A 10,372-nucleotide genomic window follows, 5' to 3' on the forward strand; every position below is an offset into this window, starting at 1 on the left:
TGCTTCTTTGTGTGGACTGTGATGGTCTGTTGTCTCCTAGGCATCGTGGCATTGTTGTATTTAGATCTCTGTTAACTGTTTGTGTAGAGCAGCCAAGAGTGATTCAGGGTCTTTGTGGTGGTTTTTTATCTTTGGCCCATTGGTATAGAAGGAGTTAGTGGCTCTCGCTCAGTAAGTGAAGTTGCAGGAGATGTGGGTGTAGTTGTGTCTTATGGAAACAGTTGTTGTCTCCCACTCAGTTAGACAAAAATTACAATTGAATAATGATCCAAAAACCAAAAGCACCTGGACAAAAAACACACCATGTAATCACACAGGAACAGTAGCCAAAAAAAAAAATAAAAGGGAAAAACAAGATAACCTGCGCTATCTAGGGATAGGGCACCAAGAGAAAAAAGGTAGAGAAGGAAGATAATAAAGAAAAAAATGGGAAAAATGCAAAAAGAAAAACAAGGAACAGGGTTAACCACTAGAAAAAAGGAGAAAAATGGAAAAAAAAAAAAAAAAAAAGGAGAAAAAAAGAAAAAAAAAAAAAAAAAAAAATCCAACCAGGAACAGGGAAAAGAAAAATAGCTGAAAACTAGGACCTGGGAGGGGAAGAATAAGCATAATGGTAAAAAGGACAAAAGTATTAATAATAATAGTTGTTTTAAAATAGACAAATACAAGCAAACGAATCACCAGAAAAAAGAAAGTGAAAAGGGAAAAAAAGAAAAAAAAATCAGTGGAGGACAGGGCAGGGTACCCAGGCTCCATCTGAGCACACAGACTGTGATGGAGTTCCTGTAGACCCAGAAGGTGGGTGGGAGTGGGTGATGGCCACACCTCCATTCACCAAGTGGGTGTGGGGTATAAGAGTAACAAGAGGAATGTTACACCTTTTCAGTCTTGCAGGTCTGGAGTGTCCTTGGAGTTGCTGGAAAGCAGAACCTCTTCTTAAGCCCCTGGAATCTTGGAGAGCACTGTCTCTTTAAATATCCAAAATGGTCAAGCCACTCGTAACATTCAAAATGCTGGCGCCCTCCAGACCGGCAAAAGTCCACAGCTCAGCCCACCTTTGTCTTCAGCTTCTCCATTTATTCCCTAGCCACCAGAGCAGTCCTTCTTGCAGTCCCTGGCTAGCAGGGCTGATTTTTAGGTTAATTCTTAGGTCCTACTGCCACTTGGGAATCTCCAAGCTGTCTGTGTTGTGCCTTCAGGATTGCTCAGAATTGCTGCCAGACCGCAGCTCTGTCTGTCTCCTTTTTTTGGTATTTTCATGCAAATTCTTCTGCTAATTGGGGTTTAGTCCACTTCTATATCCTTCTCTTCAAGGCTCGGGGGTCCAGGATTATCTTCTGTGTCTGTGTTAATTGGTTTCCCTTTTCTTTGTTGAAGAGGGTCTGTGCAGTCTTTCTGTCTAGTCTGCCATCTTACCGGAACTCCCAAGCAAAGCACTCTTGATGCTTTGCCTGAATTAACAGGTTGAAAAGTTCTTTTGAGTCACAGTTTATCTTTGCTTATTCTTTTATATATTTGAGGGAGAGGAAGAGAGAGAGAGAGAGAGAGAGAGAGAGAGAGAGAAACCTACCATTAAATTGCTCTGGTGGAGAAAGTGAAGCTTTGTACTTTCTAAAAAGGGAGAATTAGATTGACATCAACTTACATTGACTAGTGTAGTGCCTAAGGCATTTGACTGCTAACCAGAAGGCTGGTAGTTCAAACCCACCAGTCACTCTTCGGAAGGAAGATTGGGCAATCTACTTCCATAGAGATACAGCCTCAGAAACCCAAAAAGGTGTTGCTATGAGTCGAATGAACTCGATGGCAGTGAGTTTTTTAGTTTGGTTTTATACTGTGACTGGCAGAGATAGCAGGTGCACTGTGTCTCTATAAATTAAGATGAGCTTTTGCTGTGAAAGCTCCCAGGGTATATGGGGAAACACATTGCTGCCTGCTGACCATTTTACCAAGGACTATTCTGTGATGGAGATGTAATATCATAGAAGCATTTACAGCATCAAAATGATGTCCAAGTTGGTTAATATTAATTTGAAATAGAGGCTACATTCACTGATGGTTCTATTATGCATCTTGAAAATGGTGAAATACTGCTATCCAATTCTGCCTAGATCGCCTATGTCTGAATGCACACAATATATTTGCATTCATGTTGCAAATACTCAGTGGAAATAAATCTTGTAGTAACAACTCATATTTGCTCAGGTGAGTGATAAGAGACTCAAAGCCTTAGAAATTTGACTGAATGTGTTGAAAATGGCTTTCCTAGAGGCTAATCACTTCAATGAAAAATATTTGCTAACTCAGTTGGAGCACTAAAGGGTGATCTGCACCAAGAATTCTGCCATGACTGACACTCCAGGTAGAATGACAATGACCAAACCAAAACTAGACCCACTGCTATCTAGTAGATTCCAACCAATAGTGACACTACAAGATAGAGTAGAACTGCCCACAGTGAATTGCCGAGGCTACAAATATCTACACATGCAGAATGCCTCATCTTTCTTCCATGGACCAGCTGATGAATTTGAATCACTGACCTTTTTGTTATCAGCCAAATGCTTTAACCACTGCACCAGCAGGGGTCCTTAAAATGACCGTGAAGCAATCCAAAAAAGAACCAGACATATTGTCAAATTAATGGAGCATGTTGCTTAGGAGCAACATTGGGAGGGGACATGTATCCTGAAAGACTTATTAATTACATTGGGGTCTGAATTATCTAGAAGGAAATAGAATAGTATAATGGAGATCCAAGCTGGGTAATGCAAATGGTTAAAGCACTCACCTGCTAACAGAAAGGTTAGCTGTTTGAGTCCACCGAGAGGTACCTCAGAAGAAAAACCTGACAATCTACTCTGAAATATCAGCCATTGATATAAACCTTATTTCAGTACAGTTCTACCCTGACACACATGGGGTCATTATGAGTTGTAATCAACTCTACAGTTGGTGTTTTGGTTTAATTTGGGGTACCACTTCAAATTTAAATTGTGGCAATATATCATCAGACAATGTGTTTTCACTGTTCCCTTATAGCAAAAGTCCCGTGGATAAAAAAGATCAACTTTCCTGTAATACAACTGATTGGGATCATAAAGATTAAAGATCAACATTGTGCTATGCTCATGGAAAGTAGTCAGGAAATGCTTCACAATGATAAAAGAAACGTGGTCCCTTGCAGCCATGATATTCTCATGCCAAAAGCAACTTTACTGAGTAATGACTTCAAACAACTATGGTTATTGTAAGTATATATTGTATGTGAAAATAACATTTCTGTTAGAATGGATGAAAACTGCCATTGTAATATTAACTGATGTGTGGTATGCTAAACATTAATTTAACTGTTACAACTATAAGTCTTCCAGATTTCAAATGGTGGCTCTGCCATTGACTAACTAGATGGCCATAGAAAATTTACTTAAATTATAATACTTTGGCTCTCATGAATTTGTTTTAATTGTCTTCAACTTCAAGTTGAACTTGCATATGAGCAGTTGATGGTCTGTTCCACAAACAGCTCCTGGTCTTGTTTTGGCTGAAGATAGGGAGCTTTTCAATTGCCTCTTGCCACAGATGTAGTCAATCTGATTCCTGTGCACTCCATCTGATGAAGTGGATGTGTATAGCTGCCTTTTGTGTTGAAAAAAGGTATTTGCAATGAATAAATCATTGGTCTTGAAAAATTCTATCATGTGATCTCCAGTGTTATTTCTGTGACCGAGTCCAAATTTTCCAACTACTGGTGATTCTTCTTTGTTTCCAACTTTTGCATTCCAATCACTAGTGATAAGCAACACATCTTGATTGCATGTTTGGTCAATTTCAGGCTTCAGAAGTTGATAAAAATCTTCAAGTTACTCATCTTTTGCTTTGGTGGTTCAGGCATAAATTTTAATAATAGTCATATTAACTGGTATTCCTTGTAGGCATATGGATATTATCCTATCACTGACAGCATTGTACTTCAGGACAGATCTTGAAACATCTTTTGTGATAATGAATGCCACACCATTCCTCTTCAATTTGTCATTCCCGGCGTAGTAGATCATATGGTTGTCTGATTCAAAATGGCCAAAACCAGTCCATTTCAGCTCACTAATGCCTAGAATATCAATCTTTATGCATTCCATTTCATTTTTGACAACTTCCAATATTCCTAGATTCATACTTTGTACATTTCATGTTCTGATTATTAACGGATTTGTGCAGCTATTTCTCCTCAATTTCAATCATGCCATGTCAGCACATGGAGGTCCTGAAAGACTTACTTTATGCATATCATTAAGTTGGTTCTACTCTAATGAGGCAGCTCTTTTCCAGTCCTATTTTGAGTGCCTTCCAACCGAAGGGGCTAGTCTTCCTGTACTGTGTCAGACAATGTTTCCAAGCTATTCATAAAGACAGTATTTCTCTGCTATTCATAAGGTTTTCCCTGGCCAATTTTTGAGAAGTGGATGGCCTCCTCCATCTTCCTAGTCTGTCTTAGTCTGTAAGCTGTGCTGAAACCTGAGCACCATGTGTAATCCTCCCTGCATCTGAAACACCAGTGGCACAGCCTCAAGCCTCACAGCAATGTACAAGCCTCACAGGATGACAAATTGACAGACAAGTTTGTCTCCCTTAGCTCTTGGGAAACTCTGAAACCTCCTCTTACTTACTTCCTACCTGAAACCTGCCACTCTGTGGTCTCCGTTGCTCCTGGTCCCTGCCTTTCCTGGCTCTGAGGGGCTTGGGGCCTCCCTTACCTCCGCCCCTTTTAACCTGGATATTCTGTAACTCTTGATAATATACCTCCTGAATTTATAGACCATCTAAAGAATATATTTGATGCATTGAGCACAAATGACCAAAAACCAGAAGAATTGTAGTATGACATCAAGAGCATCATGCATGAAGAAAGCAAGAGGTCATTAAAAATACAAAAAAGAAGGAAAAGACCAAAATGGATGTCAGAAGAGACTCTGAAGCTTTCCCTTGAGCAAAGAGTAGCTAAAGCAAATGGAAGAGATGACAAAATAAAAGACTTGAACAGAAGATTTCAAAGAGCATCTCGAGCAGACAAAACCAATTACTGTAATGAAATGTGCAAAGACCTGGAGTTAGAAAACCAAAAGGGAAGAACACATGTGGCATTTCTCAAGCTGAAAGAACTGAGGAAAAAATTTAAGCCTCCAGTTGCAATATTGAAAGATTCTATGGGCAAAATATTGAATGATGCAGGAAGCATCAAAAGAAAATGAAAAGAACACATAGAGTGACTGTACCAAAAAGAACTGGTCGATCTTCATCCCTTTTGGGAGGTGGCATATGTTCAAGAATCAATGGTATTGAGGGAAGAGGTCGAAGCTGCACTGAGGAAACTGGCGAGGAACAAGGCTCCAGAAATTGACAGAATATCCATTGAGATGATTCAACATACAAATGCCCCACTGGAGGCACTCACTTGGTTATGCCAAGAGATTTGGAAGAGAGCTACCTGGACAACTGACTGGAAGAGATCCATATTGTACCCATTTTAAAGAAAGGTGATCCCACAGAATGTGGAAATTGTCAAACAATATCATTAATATCACATGCAAGTAAATCCTGAAGATAATTCAAAAACTATCATAGCGGTATGTTGACAGAGAACTTCCAGAGGTACAGGCTGGATTCAGAAGAGAATGTGGAACGAGGGATATCATTGCTGATGTCAGATGGATCTTGGATCAAAGTAAAGAATACCAGAAAGATGTTTACCTGTGTTTTATTGACTACACAAAAGCATTTGATTGTGTGGATCATGACAAATTGTGGAAAATATTGAGAAGAATGGGAATTCCAGAACACTTAATTGTACTCATGTAGAACCTGTACATAGACTATGAGGCTGTTGTTCATACAGAAAAAGGGAACACTATATGGTTTAAAATCAAGAATGGAGTGTGTCAGGGTTGTATCCTTTCACCATACTTATTTAATCTGTATGCTGAGCAAATAATCCTAGAAGCTGGACTATATGAAGAAGAATGTAGCATTAGGATTGGAGGAAGAATCATTAACAACCTGCGATACTCTAACGACACAACTTTGCTTGCTGAAAGTGAGGATGATTTGTAGTACTTACTAATGAAGATTGAAGAATACAGTCTGCAGTATGGATTAGACCTCAATATAAAGAAAACAAAAATCCTCACAACTGGACCTATAAGCAGCATTACGATAAAAGGAGAAAAGACTGAAATTGTCCAATATTTCACATTACTTTGTTCTACAATCAATGCCAATGGAAGCAGCAGTTAGGACATCATTCAATGTATTGCACTGGGCAAGTCAGCTGCAAGGGACCTCTTTCAAGTGCTGAAGAATAAAGATGTATCCTTGAGGACTAAGGTGTGCCTGACACAGGCCATGATATTTTCAGTTGTCTCATATGCATGTAAGAGCTGGATAGTGAATAAGGAAGACCAAAGAAGAGTTGATGCTTTTGAGCTGTGGTGTTGGTGAAGAATGCTGAGAGTACTGTGGATTGCTAAAAGATCTAACAGGTCTGTTCTGGAGGAAGTACAGCTAGAATGCTCCTTGGAGGTGAGAATGGCCAGACTTTGTCTCATGTACTTTGGTCATGTTGTCAGAGGGACCATTCCCTGGAGAAGGATGTCATGCTTGGTAAGGTGGAGGGTCCATGAAAGAGGGGAAGGCCCTCAACGAGGTCATTTGACACAGTGGCAGTGATGATGGGCTCAAATGTAGCAAAAATCATGGAGCTGGCTCAGAGCCAGGCAGTGTTTTGTTCTGCCGTGTATAGGGTCGCTGTGCGTCGCAGATGACGCTATGGCACCTAACAACAAGAACAACATAATACTTTGGAAGGAGTTCTGGTAGCACAGTGCCTAAGGCATTTGACTGCTAACCAGAAAGTTGGCAGTTCAAACCCACCAGCCACTCCGTGGAAGGAAGACTGGGCAATCTGCTTCCATAAATATTTACCACCTCAGAAACCCAAAGGGGGTTGCTGTGAGTTGGAATCAACTGAATGGCAGGAGTTTGGTTTGAGTTTATAATACATTGGGTTCTCATCTATCAAATGTGAAAAATGAAAGTATCTGCCTCATAAAAATTGCAGCCAAGAAGGGCATGTTGTTGTTGTTGTGTGCCATCGAGTCTGCCCCGACTCATAGCGACCCCTCCTTGGGTTTCCGAGGCAGTATCACTACGGAAGTAGGATTGCCCAACCTTCCTTCCGAGGAGTGGCTGGTGGGTTTGAACCATCAGCCTTCTGGTTAGCAGTCAAGTGCTTTTAGCCACTATGCTACCAGAGCTCCTAAGAAGGACATAACATACATTAATTTCACTATAAACATTATTACTCTTGTTTTTTGCTGGTGATGGTAGTAGTGATACTAGTATAAGCTTGTCTGTGCTTGAAATCATGAATAGATATGATGTCTTTAGTATTATTAGATGGCATAATATCAATTAACTATTTGAATCAAATTGATAAAATTGATTAATAAGGTAAAATTAAATTAATAAAAATCAAATTATAGAAACTTTATAATCTTTTAACCTGCTATTTCTAATTATTATAAGTCAAGTTGAGATAAACATGGAAAAATATATTTGGTAATGTCTACACCCTACACTCCCCCAAGGTACACACATGGAATTTTCACCTTCTAAAATTGTAGATAATAAATAGATGATAAGAAAATATAGCTATGTCTTGGCATTGTGTTCATAGAAGTCATTTGAAAAGGAGCATAGTACAAACACATACAAACACAAATATACACACACCGCTGCACTCAGTAGAGGAGCACCAGCTATATGCATATACACACAATCAGAAGTTACACATCTCCTTATGTTCTGCCATTTTTATGCTCACTTATTTGACAAATATGAGTGAAAAAAAATTTAATGTTATCTCACCACAATATGCTATTGCTTTGCAAGGGCAGAGAAGAAAACAACAGAGTCTGAAAACATGGGAAGTACACATTTCACTGAAGTTTTAAAAAAATTATAAATGTGATATAAATAATATTATTGTATATGGTAACAAAAAAAAACCTAACCCATTATTTTGAAGGTATTACAAATTTTTGCCAAATTTTTTTATTTTGAAAAATATAGAACCAACAGAAAAGTTGAAAGACTAGCATAATAATGAATACTCATATACCCTTCATCTAGATTTACCAATTGTTAATATGTTGCCATTTTGACCTGTGCATGCATGTGCATGTGTGTGTGTGTTCTCTCTTATTTCAAAATTATTTGAAGGTAAGTTGCAGGTATCTTGACAACTTAGTGAATACTTTAGCATGTTTCCTTTAAGCATAAGGGCATTTTTTTTCATGATCTTTTCATTTTTTCACAATGCCATTTCTTTACCCAAAAAATTGAATTAAATAAACAATATTATCTAAACACAGTGCACATTAAAATTTCACCAGTTTTTCCAATAATATCTTTTAGAGCCATGAGACTTCTACTTCTTGAAAAGTGGAAAAATAGAAAAGAAAAATAATGGTTTGCCTTTCTCTTTGTTTTCTATACACATTTCCCCAAACCCTGGGTATCAGTTTTCTGAACTTCTGCAACACGATCTATGAGTTTTAGAACTTGGGAACTATAGAGAGAAAGCCCATAGCTAATAGCTCCAAGGCAAAAGAAATGGTAGATGACTTTGGTGAGGACCTGCTATTTTCCTCATACCTAACTACACTCAATTGGATCCAGATGGGTGGCTCTGCTTGACTTGAAGTAATGGTTAACAGATAATGGATTTGCTTTCTCTTCTGTCACAAACCAGCTAGATACTTTTAGCCAAAATAAAACAGTTAACTTTGAAGGTCTCTATTCTTTTTCTTTTGTGTCTATACTTTTTCAAGTTCTCTTGATATTATATGCTTGTTATCTTTATTTAGCTATTTCTTCTAGAAAATATGCAAGATATTTTTAGTGAGATTAAGAGTAATGAAAACTTTTTAATAGAGAAAATGTTAAAAAATAATGGATTACAAAAAAAAGAATAGAATTCACTAAAAATTCTGTTCTCTTTTGATCACCAAAGTGAATATATATATATATATATATATATATATATATATACATTTTTTACAATTATTATTGTCTAAGCTGGTTATGTTTTCACAAATCTGAAAGAATTGGATATCATACCACTAACAAAGTAGACTATTTGTCTTTTTTGTAAGTAAGTATTGAAGAGAATTAAGGTGATATGATCTCAACAAAGAGAAGGGAGAAAAATATGAATGAGGATAAAAATGGGTAAGAAAAATGACATCTTTCAATCTATTGATATTTGACATGATCTCAAATTGTTATCGCTTTAAATTAGATAATGTTACATTACTTACATGTGAATGGAATAGATTTCTTTGCATAGCTTTTCTTGAAATATGGATGTCATATGGATTGGTTAAGAAACATATTTCAGTTGAAAACTCTGGCTGTTGAGTTAGATGAATATTGAAATCCCAATATTGTCACTATTCTTCTGAATTACTGAACTGCTATTTTCACCAATTCTTTACAAAAAAAAAAAAAAAAAACTCAATGAGAAGGGAAAATTAATTGAAATAATATAAAAAACTTAATTTTTTGACAAAACTTTGTTGTTGTTGTTGTTATTTGCTATTGAGTCGGCCCCAACTCATAGCGACCCCTCCTTGGGTTTCCGAGGAAGTATCACTACGGAAGTAGGAATGCCCAACCTTCCTTCCGAGGAGTGGCTGGTGGGTTTGAACCGCCAACCTTCTGGTTAGCAGTCAAGTGCCTTAGCCACTATGCTACCAGAGCTCCTTTAGCACTCCTTAAAATTACATTTTGCTTCTGATATTATTGTAACCAGCTAAGTGTAGACATTACAAATGTGCCCACAAACACATGGATATTTAATTTAATCTTTTAAGCAAACCCACTAGATAAGTAGGATTGAGATATTCTTTTTTTACTTATAAAACTGTAATTCAGAGAAGTTAAATAACTTTGATCTGAGGTCACCCATTTAGTTAATGGCATTGTAGAAATGTGAAACAAGATAGGACTGATTCTAAACTCTCTTTTCTTTTTGAAAGCACTTACTATCAAAATATGTAGTGATTCAATGGATATTTATACCAGCAAATGGTTACATTTTGAAAAAGAAAGTTGAAAGATCATGAGCTAAGTATTCAGCTTAAGAATTTAAAGAAACCACGGAACAAACCAACAAAAGTAAAATGAAAGACAGTGAAGATATGAACAATACCAATGAGATAAAAGACAAAATAAAATACAGAGAGGAGTAACAAAACTAAGTAATGTTTACTCTTCAGAAGTGCTAATACAATTTATAAACTCCTTGTAAGCT

This window comes from Orycteropus afer, unplaced genomic scaffold (genome assembly GCF_000298275.1).
Source record: "Orycteropus afer afer isolate SDZICR_OR568_19922 unplaced genomic scaffold, OryAfe1.0 scaffold00034, whole genome shotgun sequence".
In the NCBI taxonomy this organism is placed as follows: Eukaryota; Metazoa; Chordata; class Mammalia; order Tubulidentata; family Orycteropodidae; genus Orycteropus; species Orycteropus afer.